Raw genomic sequence first — 19236 nt, forward strand, 5'->3', positions numbered from 1 at the left:
ATGGAGGAGAGAGAAACAGATAGAAACACAGGATAGCATCGAGATGAACTGAATCATTATCCACCAGCCCCTTCTGTCTCTTCTAAAGGGCTATTTAAAGGAATGCCAAGGGGTGGAGCAAGGACCTCTCCCTTGCTCAGCCAAGTGTAGACCCTTCCAATCACCTAGTAACCATGTACATGGTCAAGCAATCCTTTAATGCAGCCCTGTTGGGTAGAGCAAGCTCAGATCTCACTAGGGAACCTTTATGAACCTCCACAGTTTTCAGGACAGTGTTTCTCACTGAACCTGAAACTCATCCATTCAACTTTTGGGCTGATGAGTGAACACCAGGGATCTGCCTGTTTCCATAACCTCTGTACTGGAATTACAGACATTCAGCACTGCACCTGGCTTGTACATGGCAGCTATGAGTCCAAGCTCAGGTCTTCAACCTGTGCATCAAGCAGTTTTTACTGAATCTTCTTCCCAGTCCTTATGGATAATATTTAAGGGACATAATATGATGCTATGGGATGCACGCAGATAGTAAATACGTGTGTAGTGATGCAAATTAAGACACTCACAATCTCACAGCAAAATTACCCTTGTTTTGCCTTTACTTGAAATCTACTCATAGATCAGGTTGCTGCCGTCTTCCCAAGCTGTGTGCTATGCAGTACATCTCCAGACTTGGTCATCCCGCCTACCTGCATTTCCTTCAAACCTACTCTGGGAACCCGATTTTCTTCTTTGTCTCTATATCTGATTTTTATTTTAGATCCTACATATAGATGAGATTGTACAATATTGCTCTTTCTCTATCTTGTTTATTTTATCTAGCATGATGTTCTCCAGAATCACCCATATGGTCATAGATGTCAATCTCTTATCCTTTCTAGATCCTTGTACTGCTTTTAGATACAAGATCTTACCTATGTAGTCCCAGCTTCCTTAGAACTCATTTTTTTTTTTTAATCAAACTGAACTCAAAACTCAATAGGAATCTGCGGCCTTTTCCTCCCATGCTTAGAAGTACCATGGTTTCCCTGTACATTATCCCAACAATGACTCAGGCTTTAGGAGTGCAAATGAGCATTCCAAAGAGGTGATTTCCTCCATTTTGTTTCTAATTTCAATAGGAATCTCCACAGTGCTTCCTGTCATGGCTGTCACATTGTGTGTTCCCATGAGCAGTGCAGAGCATTTCCTCTTCTCCACACTACCAGCATTTCTTCTCCTTGACATTTTGATGGTAGCCATTGGAACAGGTATGAGACAGCACCTCTGAGGGTGGTTGACATGCATTTCCCTTCTCCCTTACTTTGGGATGCAGTCTTTGAGGAGTGTCTTATGTGGGCTGGACCTGCTTACTCACAAGGCCAGAGAAGTCAGAAAACTCTCCCAGCAGATTAGTTCAGCAAGGTGTTCTATGGGCTCAGAATGCATGGGAACATTGGCCTTGATCTCCTGAATCCTCTTTTGTTCCCCATCAATCATAAAATTAACAACTTTGTCCCCAATTCCAAGAATCAGTCATGACAGTTAATTGATGGTCATTCTGCATGATAAGAAACACTAAAAACTGAAGTCTTTTTTCTAATTGAAAAAGAAAAACTACAATAAATAAAGTAAATTAAAGCTTTCAGTTTCTGTCTACAAAGGGGAAAACAATCTGGGATGGGCAAAGTTATATAATTTAAACTAAAAAAAAAAGTTAAATGATGGGTATGCAGGAATCAGGCTTGGCATCTGAGATACTAAATAACATTGACACATAAAATGGCTCTATGATTCCATCAGCATTATTTTTTGCATATTTAAAATCTTTCAAAGCAGTAAATACTTTTTTAATATGCAGCTCCTTTACTATGTAAAAGAGCCTTTTATAGATTGGCCTCTTGGTTAATATCAGCCCTTCCAATCAAGCATCCAATTGTAATCCTGGCTCCCTCCCTTGAATCGTTCTTGCTAGTTGTATATTAAATATACAGCCAATACCATATAGTTATGATCTCCATCTGCAGACTCTGATATTTTCAACAGCCCTAGCAAGATTTCCTTTGGGTACTTTGAACAGAGACAAAATAGGCAATCGGCTGTCCTGAAGCAATTATAAAGCTGGGCTGTTCAATTTTGTATGGTGAGAATTCATTTGCCTTACTTCTAACCTAACATCACTGCATATAAATGTAATAAAAGCTATAGGCTCAAACTCAATCCTGGCATCATGTATCAGAGAATGTTATCTTATCAAAAACGTTTTCTCAGGTGAAATAAGCTGCCTATAGTTAAGGAAATATTTCAGCTGTAAATGTGATTGCCATTAAAAAAATTAGCAAAAGGTCTACCATTTAGAGTCCAAAAAGCCATCCAGCATGCTCTCCAAAAAGACTTCACAGTTTTGCCTGGTGGATCTCGAAATTAAACTGCATTTCAGTGCACCAAACATGTAGTAACAAAACTGTAATGACTTAAGTCATGTGCTCACTATATTCATTTCCTACTTTGTCCCTTTTAACAGAGAGTGGCACCCCTTTGAGAACTGGACTACATTCTGCTTCAGGAACAATCATTTTAGAGGATGTCTTACCTGGTCCTGCTCTGATCCAAAACTATAGCTTTCCATGAAATTCTCCAGGGAAAGTCTCTTACATTCTTTCTCAATAGCAAAGAAATATTTCCCATAATTCTACCCTATCCAGTTAGTCTAAGGACCATTTTCTCCTTATACTTCAGCAATGTCTACACATGTACATTTCCTGGGTAGCTCTCCTATCAGAAGTAGGAAGCTATATTTTCAGTGATGTAAGAGAAATTGGCTCAAGTGCAAAATTTCAAAGATTGCCCCCCAAAGGCAATCACTAAAATATAAATACCATTTCAATGCAATATATTAAGAATCAAACTTAAAGCAAAATTCTATAATGAATCATTATCTAAGGTAAATATAATATTGTAAATATAAAAATATTTACCCACTGATAATTAATCCCCCTGCTTTTCTGTCCTTTATTTGTTAACTTTGTCCATCTTATTCATCATTTCAAGAAATGTCTCTTCCAAGAAAAAGCCATTTGTGATTTTATCCAGAAAAGTAGCTGAAAGCTGACCATTGACGAATGCTTCTTACATGCTTCTGCTTGAGCATGCACTAGTATGTATTTAATTCCTGGGATAAATGTCCACACTAATTTACATTTGAGCACAGTGCTATTATACACATCTGTGTTAGGCATCCTGCTTACCCTGCTTGATCAGCCTGGTAGATGGCAAGTAGAATTCCAAGATGCCCTATGATCTGCACCCATGGAGTTGCACCCATGAAAAAGTTAAATTATTTGGCAAAGGTAAAGAGACTTAGTCATTAGCTTAAATGGTTCTACTGTAATCTGAAGATTGCCAAATACTGCAGGTGTAATAAAGCCTCCGAATCAATTAAACTCAGTCTGAAAAGATAGTGTTCCTGGATGGTGCTAGCTTCACAAAAGCTCTTACAAAGAGGATTCAGGTTTTTCCTGAAGACTTGAGTATCCCACGGCTCTGATAAACAAGCTGCTGTCAGGTCAACAGAGCAGGGATTCTGCCAGAATATTGGGTGAACTTGAATAGAAGCTGAAGGAGGAAGTGGGCCCTTCACCCCAGTTAACGTCTTGATTTGAGCTTTGTTTGACAGTAAGAGAAAGTCCAAAGGCTTCTATGTTCTGAGGCACTTTCAGAATCCCATGCCACTGAAATATTTAAGTTTTTCCATATACAACTAATTATGTAAATACAGAAAATGAATGCAGAAGCTAGTATCACACCCTTTAAAAGAATTTATTGTATGCACTATAACCTTCAATCTGTTGCAACAATCCTAGATTACTCTCTCTAAAGATGAATTGTATATCTAGTTTTTGCTATGTAGGCCTTTTTTCAATAATTCTTGATTGCTCATAATATGGAGTGAAACTCTATATCGTACGTTCTAAATGCTTTTCTCTAAACCCATCTTTCCAAACTGTCTTCCCACTACCCTATATGCCACTCCACGACTCTTCTTACATATGGCCAAGGTACCTTTTCCTTTTTTAGTTTTATATATTCAAGTTTAATTATATAGTCTGCTGATTACTTATGTGTCCTCCTTAACTTTTACCTGTTTTTATTATTGTGTTTTTAATGCCCTTAACACTTTTAAGTACAGTATAAAGATATTTTTACCTCAGTTCTTTTTCCATAAAGCTAGCAGGAAAACAACAACCACTGTAAACAAATAAACAACAAAAAAACATATGTGCCTACTGTAGTGGAAGTAGCATGTGTGTGTGCATCCTGCTAATCCAAAAACTGCAAATAAGCATTGGAAAATATTGTAATATATGGCAAAATTGAAGGAAGCTTTTGAGAACAGAGAAACATCCTGCCAGAAATTAGAAAGCTAAGGTTGAAGCTGCCTTCCTAGCTAGGTGAATTATAGTGGGAACTGAATCACAGGCTTCTTATGCAATGCAGCATGGCATGCAAGAGTCTAAAAGAGCTAAAAACATTGAAGTCACAGAGAAAGCACCAAATACCAAATAAGATAATCACTGCAGGGTGTATTTATTCAATGAGGAATCGATTCAAATAATTTCTGGGGATGGGGTAAACCACAGTCTGCACTGTAAACTGGACATCAAGGTTTTAATTCAGTCTAAGTCCCACCCCTTGAGACTCTGAAGAGCCCATATCTTAAATCCAAGAAGAAAAGAATCTAAGTTCTGTCCGGAGCAGTGAGGCTAGAAAATAAGACAAATTCCTCCTGATGTTTTTCTCTTTAGTTCTTCAGGGAATTGGAGATTGCCCACCTACTTGGAAGTGATCATCTGCTTGAGTGAGCCCATCAATGCAAATGTTAATTGTATTTAGAAACACCCTCAGAGACATAACGTTATATGTGGAAACCCTCTGGCAGTTAACTATCCAAATACATATACTGACACTGGGGAAAGCTGGTTGCCACTGCGGCAAAGTGGGGGGAAAAAAAAGAACAGTTGGCAATCACATCTCAACCTCCTGACCTTAACAGGTCGTGCCTCAGGAATGATAATCCAACTAAATGACTGTGGCACTGAATGTTTTGCTGCAGGATTATCTGACTTTCCCTTGGTTTGCAGTGGTTCTCAACCTCCCTAATGTTTTGACCCTTTAATATAGTTCTTCATGTTGTGGTGACCCCCAACCATAAAACTATTCTGTTGTTACTTCATAACTGTAATTTTGCTACTATTGATGAATTGCAATGTAAATATCTGATATGCAGGATATCTGATATGTGATCTCTAAAGGGGTGATGACCCAGAGTTTGAGAGCCAGTGGCTGAGAGTAAAGACATATTCCTGGGGTAAAAAGTTATTGTCAGTATACTAAAATCCAAGTAGTTCTGATTGAGTGTGCTTATCATGTTTCCTGATACTCATTATGAATTTTGAGAAAACTGCTGGCTCACAATAGCTAATGTATAAAAAATGATATGAAAGATTTCAACACCTGAATTATACAAAACTTTGAGATTTAAATAAAAAGCAGGTGCACATACCAGCATAGCTCTCATAAAAGGTAAGCAAAATTTATGTAAAATTATTAAAGTTATTATCCAAGTTAAAAATTGCTACTGTCCTAAAAGAAAGTATAGATTTTATTTATCACAAAAGAAAAAAGGTCAACTGAAAAAAAAATAGAAGCACATATCAGACAATAAGAGAAAAGTAAGAGAAAAACTCATAATAGACTTAGTTACTATAATTTTAGTAAAAGCCATAAAGGCAAGAGAAGACATTGCTAAAAAAATGATCATGGACAAAGAGTCAAAATTCTCAAAAAAAAAAAAATGAATAAAACAAGTGATATTCTTTTAAAAATTTCCGAGGAAATTAATATATATATACATGAATATATATACATGTGCATATATTATATATGCAGAATTAATGTCTCAGATATAGTAAAACATAAAAATTAGACAGAAAAAATAATAAAAGATATGATAAAAGAAAACTTTTTAAAAAATGTGAACCTAGTATAATGCAAAATGTTGATTTCAGAAAGGGAAAATCTCAGATTGGCTGAGATTTTTATTTGCTTAAGATTTATTGAGAAGCCGGGCAGTGGTGGCGCACACCTTTAATCCCAGCACTCGGGAGGCAGAGGCAGGCGGATCTCTGTGAGTTCGAGGCCAGCCTGGGCTACCAAGTGAGTTCCAGGAAAAGGCGCAAAGCTACACAGAGAAACCCTGTCTCGAAAAAACAAAAAAAAAAAAAAAAAAAAGATTTATTGAGAAATGTACAAAAAGGCACATTACAAAGTCCTTGAGATAAGACTGTATAATGTGGAGTTTTTACATGGTCTTTAGGAATTTTGGAATACTATAGTCAAGGACTCTCAGTATAAAAAAATATATATATAAATAAAGTTGCAATGGACTCTTTTATGAGCCAATTAATGGGAAAATTCAGTCTGGAAATATGAATGGATAATGAATCTATTTAAATTGATACTTAAAAAAATGATTTAAGAAATTGTGGATCAGAAGATACATGTTATTTAGCTGTAGTGTAGAATTGTATGCGAGGTCAGAGTGTGGGGATCGTAAGCATTCTATTTTTTTCTTTTTGTTTTAAATAACCAAAAAGTAATGCAATATATAAAACTAAACATGAGACTTTAAAAAAAAATCTTGAAGTGTAAACTAACCAAGAGATAAAATGAAAGCCATCCCTACAAACTAACCCAACCCGAGGAACCTGTGAAGAAAGTAGGAAGGAAAGGCAGAAAACGGGGATTATCTAGTAACCTGCTGGTGTTTGGAAAAAGAGAGGCAGGGGTGGAAATGATCACGATACATTGTATACATGTATGAAATTGTTAAGAGCAAACAAAAAAAGTCTAAAGCAACTTTGAGAGGATTGTAGAGGTGGCTCAGTGGTTAAGCACACTTCCTTCTCTTAGGGAGGGAATATGTTAGCTCCCATGTCACAAAGCTCCCCCTGCTTGTAATGACAGCTCTCGAGGATCTGGTGCCTCTCCCCATCTGTCCTCATCAGGCACATGTGCACAGATACACTCAGAGACAAATCATAAATAAATAAGAAAATAAATCTTTAAAAAGCTTAGTAAAACAAGTTTTCATGTTCACATATTAGTCAGAGTTCTCTAGCGAATCAGAACTGATAGAAGGGTGGCTTACAAGCCAATGGTCCAGCTAGTCCAACAATGGATGTCTACGAGTGGGGAGTCTAAGAATCCAGTAGTTTTTCAGTCTATGAGGCTGGATGTCTCAGCTAGTCTTCAGTATACACTGGAATCCCAAAGAAGGAGGCTCTAATGCCAGTGAAGAAATTAACTTACCAGCAAAGCGAGAACAATCAGGCAGAGAGCAAGAACTTCTTTCTTCTGTGTCCTGTATTTATGATGCCATCAAAAGATGTGGCTCAGATTTACAGTGGATCTTCTGATTTCAATGAATCTGAATTATAGTTGGTCTTCCTACTTCAACTGATTTAATTAAGAAAAATGCCACAGGTGTACCTAGCCACTTGGTTTTTAGTTAATTACAGATGCAGTCAAGTTACAAAAAGAATAGCCATCACAACATATATACGTTTGTATAAATAAGAAGTTTCTAGAAATGGAATACAAGTGGTTAATAGTGATAACCTGGGAAACTGAACCAGCAGAAAAAAGCATTAGCTATTTTTTTAATCTCTTTGGCCTCTACACTATGTAAAATGCCAGACACTGTAGCATAATCCCATTATCTCAATCCAACTAGGGCAAAAATAGGCAGATTCTTGGAGTTCATTAACCAGTCACCCTAGCCAAATTGATAAACTCTATGTTCAATGAAAGGCCCTGTCTCAAAAAATAATGTGGAGAATGATCTAGGAAGACAAAAAATATTGACCTCTTGTACATACATACTTGTTTGTTGGCACCAGCAGTCACATGTGTATACATGCACACACATTTGCATTTTACATGGTGTAGGGGATACGAATTCAGGACCTCATACGTTTGTGACAAGCACCTTAATGTCTGAATCATGTCTCTCCCCACCAGGATATTTTACCTTTTTTATTTTGCATACTTGCTGTCATTTACCCTTTACAACATACAAGACATGCTTGCAATATGTCTTATAGGTAACTAGTGTCCACCCAATTCATGAATATAAGAAGTTGAAGTTCATCCAGTGGAAGACAATCTACCTTTCCTGTTATGACACAGGCTGATGTAGCAGCTCTGTCACTAGGTGCTGTGGACTCTCCAACATTGTCTGAGTTCCCAATTATAATGGGTGTTATTTTTTAAAATTCTTTTCCTTGAGAAAACAAAGTTAGACAGATTCTAGAATCTACCTCTGGCAAAGTGCCATGGGGCATATAAACTTCCAAGATACTGAGCCAGAAGATGAGCATTAGTGAAGATACAGGAAACCGAGTGACTAATAATGACACAACACATTGTTTTTGAAAGTCACATGGTTTCCTAACCTTTACTTTCAGTGAAACTGAAGATGTTCTAATCAAGCTGCTAGCTAATAGATGAGAAATAACTTATGAGGTGAGATTATGATAGGAAGCAGGGCATGTGTTGCCAAAGAAGATCAAAGATTGAGTGACAGTGGTCCTCCTGACCCCATCTACTAATCATGAGTGACTTCTTACTGCTCACGACTACAAAAACCAAAACCAAATGTAGAAGTCAGGCAGGCTCTGTGAAACTCTAGTAATAAGTAGTATTCATTGGCAGGTACATGAGCCAAGGAAAGAATAAAAAGATATGTATCTCATTAAGAGGTGAAAAGTTAATAAAATATTACTTTTATGCCTATAAATTATTAATAAAATTTGAAACATAATGTGTTGTTTTGATCAATGGTGTGCCTCTGCCAATTACTATAACTCATCATGGAAGATATTAACACTTAGCCATCTTATGGTTACAGGAAAATATTTAAAAAATTAAATTTCAATTCATGTATATGTGTTATTATAGAGATGTGTGGTAAGCCAATCAATAAAATCTTCCAAGCATAAGACTCGTGATATCAGGATAAAAATTTGAATGAAATAGAATAAAAGTACAAGTTTAAAGAGTGAAATTAATGCCTTTATATTTCAAACTGTTACTCTATTTTCAGTGAGTGCTGCCGAATACTTAATGACTGAGATCATTAAACTGTATTGGAAACATTTAAAGTACAATCTAAGAGTTTTATTTTTTAATGTCAATATTTATACTATGCAAGGAATGACATCTCTGAAAGTTCTTAGATATATGTTGAACACTTTCAGCTGCCTGCTGAAAATGTACAGATGTATATATACACTCAGAAAATTCTTTTAGGGATGCTCAAGTAAAAGCACCTCAAGGCTATTCTACAAGCTGCAGTTATTAATGGTTATATTTTACCATGCTTACTACTCCTAAGTATTAGATATGCACACAAGCTTGTTCCTCCTGAGTTCTTCTCTATGCCTGTCATATAACCAGTGGTAGTCACACTCCCAAAACTTACCCCATTAAAGCCCCCAAATAATCTCTACCTATCACCAGATTGGATAATTGACATATATCTAACAAAAGTAACTAATGAGCTGTTACTAGAGAAACACGGAATTTATTGTGTTGTGTCCCATAGAAATGTAGAAGCTTTACCTATAAAGTCTCATCAACAGAACTTTCTGAGCATGAGCTGAAAAAGGATAACAACAATACACATGCTAAAGTGAATGGGGGTGGGGAAGTTCTGGAGGCCTCAACCCTACACAAAGAACTACAGGCAACTAAAAAATGCTCAGAGTGAGAGAAGTGGGAACCACCTGTTAATTGAATACCAAATGTACATTCCTGAAAACACTCACAAGTAACATACAGACTGAGCAGTTATTATGTACATAGGAATACATACATATTGTTGATACGTATGTATAAAAAGACCTTGAATTTGAAAGGGTGCAAGGAGGGTTTTAAGGAAGTGTTTGGAGGAAGGAAAATAAATGGACAAGTGATGTAAGCATGTCACAATCTCAAGAAAATAAAAGAAATAGTGAATAAATTACATGGATGCTGGAATTTCCCCGTTTAGTATAATGAGATCCAAATATTTTCAAAAGAACTTGGGGCTCTATCAAATCTAGTATCACTTTACAAGAAATGAGTTCTGACGCACTGAACCCCTACCTCCCCTGTGGCTCCTTCCACTCAGGGCCATGGCTAAACTGGATGCCCATACATGACTCTATCCTCTATCTTGGAGGAAATACTAAGTTCATGCTGTCTTATTCAGTTCTTACTCACATCTAGCATGTCTGCTACATAATAAAATGTTCCAGATTTTCTTTCTTTCTTTTTCCAAAGTTCATCTTAATTTTTCCTTGTAAGGACCTCTGGCTTTCCAGGCACCTGGGTATTGGGGACTTTCCCTTCAGAAGACTGTTTGGAAACTAAAAAAAATTAATAAATCAAGAAAAAAGGATCTTGACTTGAAAAAAATGCATTTGCAAGTTGTTTTAGTTACTTTTGTTGCTGTGATGAATCATCATGTACAAAACTGACTTAGAGAAGAAAGTTTATGTGGGCTTAAAGTTCTAGATGTGGAATCCTTAGTGGAGAGAGAGGTATGGCACAAGTCTACCAGAAAATGGAGCAGAGGATTCCCATCATAACTGTTTCAGAGGGAGAAAATCAACTAGAAGTGGGAGAAGGCCATAAATCCTGAAAGTCTTAGTCCAGTGGTATACCTCCCCCAGCAAGGCTCCATGTCTCCAATGTTCCACCTTTGCCCCAAAAAGCACCACCAACTAGGGACCAAGAGCTCCAATTTAAACCACCATATAAGTGATAGGGAAGCTTGGTAGGTGCCTGAGCAAGGCATACACCACGAGTTGGTGTCTCCTGATTAAGCTGAAGTCCCCTTTGTAACTGACTACTTGAAGTCAGAAATTTTTCCTCTTTCCATGAGGAGGAGGAGACAGTGCATTTCCTTTACATAAATGGAAACTGTGTTTCAAAATTGATGGGAAGCTTCAACCTGGACATAATTCCTTGACTTCTAGGGTGCCTTCAACATGCAGGAAGTGAGAGAATGATGTGCCAGGTGGAGTTTGAGTTTGTGATTTCCTATTCTTCCTTTTCATTTCGCCAAAATTTAGTCTCTAACAGTGTAATTAAAGCCAAGTAACCAATTTTGATATTACAGTAATATCAATGCCAAATTGAAAGATGCTTAAGGAAAAATAATAATGCTATCTATTTCCACCTAACGCTCTCATCTAGTACTTGAGCTTTCTGTAAATAGCCCAAAGACACTCATACTTTCAGAAAGTACAGTGTGTTTGTGTGTGTGTGTGTGTGTGTGTGTGTGTGTGTGTGTGTGTGTGTACATGTGTGTGAGTGTGTGGGTGCATTGGGTGCTGGGGATGGAACTTTGGGCTTTGTGCATGCCAGAAAAACAAAGAACAACTTCCAAGCTCACAAAAATTCTTTATTCACATAAATTTCTGCAGTCTTCATGGCATTAGAGATCCGTTGCGGATAAAAGACAGCCCTCCATTAGAGATTTTAGTTTATAGAGAGATAAGTAATATACAACTGCAAATTTTGAATTCTTATTTTTGAAAAAAGATTAATTTATTAATAGTGATGTCTTAAATATTTTAATGGAGGGAATAATTATAGTAATGCCCTCTTCTCGACTCTATTCTTTCTATATAAGGTTACAGGATTGAATGTGAATATTAGTATTTCACAATAGTGTTCCAAATACGTCTCATTATTCACTGAAACATCCTACAGAGGAGATGAAATTTTTGGACCTAGTATTACTTAGAGTTTTCTTTTGCTATGAAGAGACACCATGATCATGGCAACTCATATAAAGGTAAGCATTTATTTGGGGTAGCTTGCTTACAATTTAAAGGTTTAGTTCATTATTATCATGGTAGGAAGCATGGAGTCATGCATGCAGACATGGTGCTGGTTACATTCTGATCAGAAGGCAATAGGAAGTGGACTCAGTGTCACACTGAGGGAAGCTTGAGCAAAACAGACCTCAAAGCCCACCTCCACAGTGACACACTTCCTCCAACAAGACCATACCTACTTCAACAAGGCCACACCACCTAATAGTGCCATTCCTTTGGGGACATTTTCTTTCAAACCACCATATTCCACTCTGGCCCTTAAAGGCTTGTAGCCATATCATAATGCAAAAATGCATTCAGTCCAACTTTAAAAGTCCTGATAGTCTATCACAGTTCTAAAAATCCAAAGTGCAAAGTTGCTTCTCCATGTCTGATGTCAAAACACTGCTCAGAAACCCAACTCTGTTCAGGTTTGTTGATTGCAACACACTTCTTTCTCTTGGGACAGTTGCAATCCCTATTAGCAGCTCTCCTCTGCAGGTAGCCCATGACTCCAACATCTCTAACATCTTGGGTTCTCCAAGCCATCCAGGATTCAACTTCACAACTCCACACAATGGCCTTTCTACTAGGCCTCCATTCAGGGACACCCCTGACACATGGCTGGCCTCAGCAAATTTTCTTAGGCATGGAGGCAAATTCCATAACCTGTTTCTTCTATCCTTAACTCTAAAGCCAGAACCACTTGGCCAAATCTGCCAAATTCTGTTGCTTCCTGGGGCTAGAACACTGCCCTCTTGTTTAATTACATCTTCACCAGACTTCTGTTTTTCATTGTTACATTCACTGCCAAAGCTTGGCTGTCATGGAACTTGCTCTGTAGACCAGGCTGGCCTCAAACTCAGACATCTACCAGCCTCCATCTTCTGAGTGCTGGGATTGAAGGCATGTACCATCACACCCAGGTCTAAACTTCTAATTCCTTTTTAAAAGTTGGAAACTAAGTTGGGTAAGATCTTACCCTGAGGTCACCACTTCCCTTTTTATATTTCTCAATCTGTTTATCTCCTTGAAAAAAGGATTTAGCTATTCCATTTTCTGGCACCCCTTTTCTCAATCTCTACATTTTGTATTTTTATTTGCTCAGCTTGCTCCTTTTCATTATAAATCTTCATTAGAGTTACCACTAATAACCACAAGACAGAGTCTATACTAGGCTATTTTGAGATTTCTTCAGCCAATAGAATTAATCCCAAACTCTTCACTTTTGCCTCAGGCAGACGCTTTGGACAAGGGCAAAAAGCAGCCACATTCTTCACCAAATATCACAAGAATGATCTTTAGGCAACATAATAAATTTTTTCTCCTCTGAAACTTTTTGAGCCAACCCCTAACATTTCATATAATGCTTAGCACCACTGTCTTCCATGCTTCTACTAGTATGGCCCATTAAGCAGTACTTAAAGAACTACACTGCTTTCCTTAACCCTAAGCACCAAAGTCTAAATTCCTCCAGAGAAAAACATGATCTGGCTTATCACAGAAATACCCCAGTCCCTGGTAGCAACTTCTGTCTTCGTTAGGGTTTCTGTTGCTATGAAGAGACACCATGACCACGGTAACTCTTATAAGGAAAACATTTAATCAAGGTGGCAGTTTACAGTTTCAGAGGTTCAGTCCATTATCATCATGGTGGGCAGCATGGTGGTGTGCAGACAGACATGGTGCTGACTACATATGGATCAGAGAAGTGGACTGAGGCACTGGGAGTAGCTTGAGTGTAGGAGAACTCAAAGCCTAGCCCTATAGTGACACACTTCCTCCAACAAGGCCACACTTACTCCAACAAGACTATGTCTACTAATGGTGCCACTCCCTTTAGGGGCCATTTCCTTTCAAACCACCAGATAATATTTTTTAATGTTTATTTTATTTCTAATTATATGTCAGTGTGTGTTTGTGTCCACTTGCATACTAATGCCTGCAGAGGTCAGAGGCTTCAGATCCCCCCTGGAGCTAGAATTACAGGTATTTGTGAGATATCTGCTATCAATGCTAGGAGGGAAACTTGGATCCTCTGCAAAATCAGCAAGTGCTCCTACTAGCTGAGCCGTCTCTCCAGACCCTGGACTTGGTATTTTAGCAGTCTTGTCCCTCTGATTTTTGTTCCTTCACTCTGTGAGACCCAGTGATGAGCTTGGCCTTTTCCTTTGCAGTCCAGTTCAGAAAGTTACCTGTCCTCTCCTGCCTGTTTTGTGCATCTCAAGAGAGACATTTTGTATACCATACCCCATTTTCTTGTTATTTGTAACAGGTGAGAAAACCTTGTCTCAATTAAGACTCATCTTTACACCAAATGCTTTTGAAGTTATCCTCTATCATTTGAATAGTTATAATTGTTTTTCAGTCAGTTTTAAAAGGAATAGGAGGGACTGAAAGGAAAACAATTAAATTGCCCAAGCAATCTAGAAAGCCAATAAGCCCGAGAGACATCTACAAAAACACTAAATTCAGGTCTTGTGGAGAGGTGCATCTCATAATCCATCTGTACATCTCCAAAGCATCCAATTGTGTGGGATGCCTAATCCTTTCAGTCTTCTAGCTTTCCATACAGAGTCTTGCCACAGAAATGATTTAGATATAGTGTTGTCTCTAGAGTACACATTTCCCTCTCACTGCTGTGCTGTGGTCAGCATAGTGTACATTTTTTGCCTCTTATGGACATTAAATTGATCTTTATTGGAGAGTGAACATAAGCTGTTTGATGATGAGAAAGCATCAAACCTCATGTCCAACACCACCAGTTGCTTTAAATACTGGATGTCAGCGCATGTGCTCAAAACACTCAGCCCCAAATCCCACTTTCTACTCATCTAACACATACATTTTTGTTCATTTTTATTCATGTTTTAACTGCTTCCCTCACTCTGTATATTATTTTCCTCCAGCACATATCCAACTCTATCAAAAACATTTCCAATTAATGTTATTTCCTGATGTGTGTTTTTTTTTCTTAGAACATGCATTTGGCTCTAGTCATATACTTGCTTTCCACCAAGCATATGGGACACTTGGGGTGTTATAAATTTTCATATCCCTTAACAGTGTAAAGGCAGGTGATTCTTAGTAAATAGTAATGAATTGATTAATATTATTATATGTGATTCTATGGGCCGATGACTCGTTTCAAACACTTTCGTCTATTTGGGATGTCTTTTAATGACTGTCTATGCTTGTAAATGGCATTTTTCAACCTTTCCTTACAAGACATAGGTGGTAAGGGAGCTTCTGTGTATTTCTCTTAAAGGCACTAATCAACATCCTCAGGAAGGAACCTACTCAAATTTCCCACCTCTAAATACTAGCCCAAAACATAGATGTCAGTGTTAAAATATAAATTTGGAGAGAAAGGACATAAACAATTTGCACCACTGAAAACAAAAGAAAATCCTAATAACAAAGGTAACATTTGGAAAAACTGAAGTAAAGAACATGAACCAACAATTCACACCTAAGAAGTAGCATCATGCCTAGTGTGTTTTTTCTCAGTTCATTATTCAATTTTGGACAATCCCAGGAAACACAGCCTACATGTTCATCTTTCCATTAATAACTTTGCCTTCTCTGTGAAAATTCAGCACTTACACTCCATCCTTGCTCTACTAGCATATTTTGTACCTTCTTTAGTGTACACCGGTAAACACTGAGTTAGTTGTCTGAGGGAAATTCGTTTGTATATATGAGTTTATTAAATGAATGATTGAAGATTGTTTCAATGGATGACTTACAGTTTTTAAATTTTATGATGGACAGAAATCAATATATCTTCAGCAGAAACTGTACTTGAAGTATTTGATATCTTTCCCTGGAGTACCAACATGTGGCACAAAAGTCACAACACAGGGCAGTGGCACTGAGCCACTGTCCCAGCCAGCCTTCATTCGGGGAGACCACCCATGCTTTACAGGGTGCTGTGTCAGTAAGTTTTGTGATGTAGATAAAGAGTGCTAAATGCGTGTTTGACTTACAATATCAATTGCTATGTGTTTTTTTCGGGATGAAGCCATTGTGAGAAGCACTCGTGCTTTTTCCTGATAGAGAAATAATACCAAGTTGTTAAATAATGATAAAATAGACAATACTCTCATGAATTTTATACAATCAATTCTCACAAAATGCTTCCATTGAATTTTTCCAAACTTTTATATGCTCCATCAAAAGGATGCTTGCTTCTCACAAAGAAATGTATACAGCATATGAATGGTTTTATGGTTTACTTATATCATCAAACATTATAATGATGAAATTAGATAAACATTAAAGCTTGACACCTTAGCAAGATAAATTTCTTTGCTAATACAGATTATAATTAAGCAGCAAGTTGGCATATTCTTTACCACTTTCTAGACAATAAATCAAAACAATAAGTCAATCTATGAGTTGGAATGTCTACTGATTCTCCTGGTATGAATGCTGTTCTGATAATAAACTCCAATAGTATACATGAATGCATGCTGGAAAATTTTCAGTGCATTATTAGAAAGTATTCCATACAGAGATATAACAGATATCAATCATATGAAGAATTAGCAGTGATAGTAAATACAATACAACAAATAGGATGTTATGGTTTTTGAATACTCACTTATTTGCTGTTAGTACAATTTTAGCTACAGCATTGGACTTTAATTTTTGATAAAATTAAAATGTGTATGGCACAGTTAGCTTTCAGAAACAATGAATACTTGCCAGTAAGCTCCTACAAGTTGGTAATTCCTGACTGCAGAATGATACTGGGGTCTGTGTGCATTTCAATATCTCAGTATATTTGTTATTTTAAGCATTTTACTTTCAATGTATTTACTCTTTTTCATGACTTTCCTCTACTTTTAAAAACATGTTTAGAATATGGTAAGAGGGCACAACCTAGGAAATATGAATGTCTTGTAGGAGCTTGACCAGATGGGAGAATGGCTTCTTTTCTAGAAACTTCAAGATTGGGTATATCCCTTGCCAACATCCTGACTGCACCTCAAAGACACTGTGACACACTTCTGACTTATACAGTAATACTGTATTTATGCTGCCAGATCGGGGGTGAGGGGTAGCAGCAATACAAAGTTTATAAAGTTCAAATTTAAATTTGTATCAGTGACATTTGGAACTAGTTTGTTATTTACATTCTTTTACAGGTTAAAAATAATTACATTACCACCTTCCTCCCATTTTTTTCTACTTCGAAGTCAGAAATCTTTCTTAGACCAATACCATCTCCTTTGAAAACAAAGATTATTTTTCAAGTTTTTGTTTATAATTTCTGTGTAGTCTCTTACTTTTATCTTTCTTTGATGGTGCTGAAGATTAAAACCAGGGCCATAAACACTGAGCAAGCACTCTATCCCTAAACCATATCCCCAGCCTGTTTGTATTTGTCTGTCAACATTTCTAATATGGTTGCTCAGATTTCTTTGTGTGTATCCTATTGAGCTCCACTAAGCTCCTGAAATCTGTGCCTTCATATCTGATGTTGGCTTTAAAAGTAATATGTGAGTATCAGCCTGCTCTTTTGTTTTCCTTCCGTACTCGGGACTCAGGTTGCATGTTTTCAGGCTTCTTTCTTTTACTCTAAGTGTCTGTTACACTCCTCTCTGAATCCTACTTGTTTTTCCAATGTCTCAAACTGGGTACTTCTCACTCTCCTGTCTTCTCATTCTCTAACTCTATTTCCTATTGTGTTGATTTTTGTAAAGTGAACCTATTAAACTCCTGGTATTTTTTTGAAACTAATACTTCCATTTTACTTCTTCTTATATGTCTAAATTCTATGTCAGTATTGTTTTCTTTCCATCTATTTTCAAAAACATTAATCTTCATTGATTATCTTACTATCACAGGTGTATAACTGTAACTAAGTGATTCATTTTCTGGATTTTCATGTTTCTCCTTATGCATTTGGTTATTATTTATAGGATTTATTTATTTTGATACTAGATATTAAATGTAAATAATTTAAATGATTCTAAAGATGTCTTTTAGAAAGGATATTTTTCTCTGACAAGTAGGTAAAATAAGATTCAGTCACCTTAACCAATAAAGAGCATTTATCAATCATTACTAAGGAATAGCCATCCCACGTGCTCAATAAAGAATAAATTAAATAAATTTTCCTTTCCTTATTGTTCAAATTCCACTTTTATTCCTTACTACCTGTGTTTACTTTGGGGCAGTGAAAAAAATATATAGATAGATTCTAATATACTATCATATTATTATTATATATGGCAATATTATGATGTTATTTTATGGTCTGGGAAATTGTTCATTATGATACTTGTATCCTGTCTAGTAGCCAGCTCAGAAGATATTTATTTGGTCACAATACTCAGAATCCATGACCACTGCCATGGCCTTTGGTATGTTTTCATGGAAGTTTGCTATTAGATTTTAAAACTCTGGGATTTCTTTTCATTAAGATTTGTTTGTTCATAGGATGATTTAGGTAAGTTTTACAGATGCCCATCTTAAATATATAGGGGACATTGTAGTCTTGTTTCTTACTACAGCTTATATTACCAGAAACTTTTATGTTCTTCTTGTACCCACTTGAATATATTATTGTATATATTTTTGGTTTATATTCAGGTCATGATTTAGAAGAAGATAGAGTAGAAGAAAATAACTCAAATTTCCTACAAAGTATTTTTTTTTTATATTTCTTACTGTTTTAGTCAGTGTTCTATTGCTGTGAAAAGTCATCATGTCCACTACAACTCTTAGGAAATCATTTAATAGGGTTTTGCTTACAGTTCCAGAGGTCTAGTCCATTATCAATATGGTGAGAAACATGGCAGCTCACAAGCAAAAATGGTAGCTGAGATTTCTACATCCAGATATGCAGGCAGTAAGAAGAGAAGGAAAGGGTCTGACTTGAGCTTTGGAAACTCCAAAGTCCATACCCAGTGGCACACACCTTGTCCAACAGGCCATGCCTTGTAATCCCGCTCAAGTATTCCTAATGAGGAAGCATTCAAATTTATAAGCACATGGAGATCATTCTGAGTCAAAGCAACTCTTTCTTCAAACAACAAAAACCTACTTACTTAGTAACTCATGGTCAACTCTGTTTCAACTCAGTAGGTTACACACCCACATAAAGACTTGAAAAGAGAAGAATGTTGGGAAGAATGTGAATTTCAGCTGGAGAAGGAAGGAGAGACAGGGTAATAGGGAGGGAGCACTGCCTTTCAATATGTACAGTTATGAAACTGTCAAAGAATAAAAAACTAAAGACATTTAAAAAACATATTTTAACTGTCTTTGCATGGGTAAATTTGTTAAGCATCTACTTATATGCCAGATATTTTGT

The sequence above is a fragment of the Peromyscus leucopus genome, chromosome 10, assembly GCF_004664715.2.
Source record: "Peromyscus leucopus breed LL Stock chromosome 10, UCI_PerLeu_2.1, whole genome shotgun sequence".
Taxonomy (NCBI): Eukaryota; Metazoa; Chordata; class Mammalia; order Rodentia; family Cricetidae; genus Peromyscus; species Peromyscus leucopus.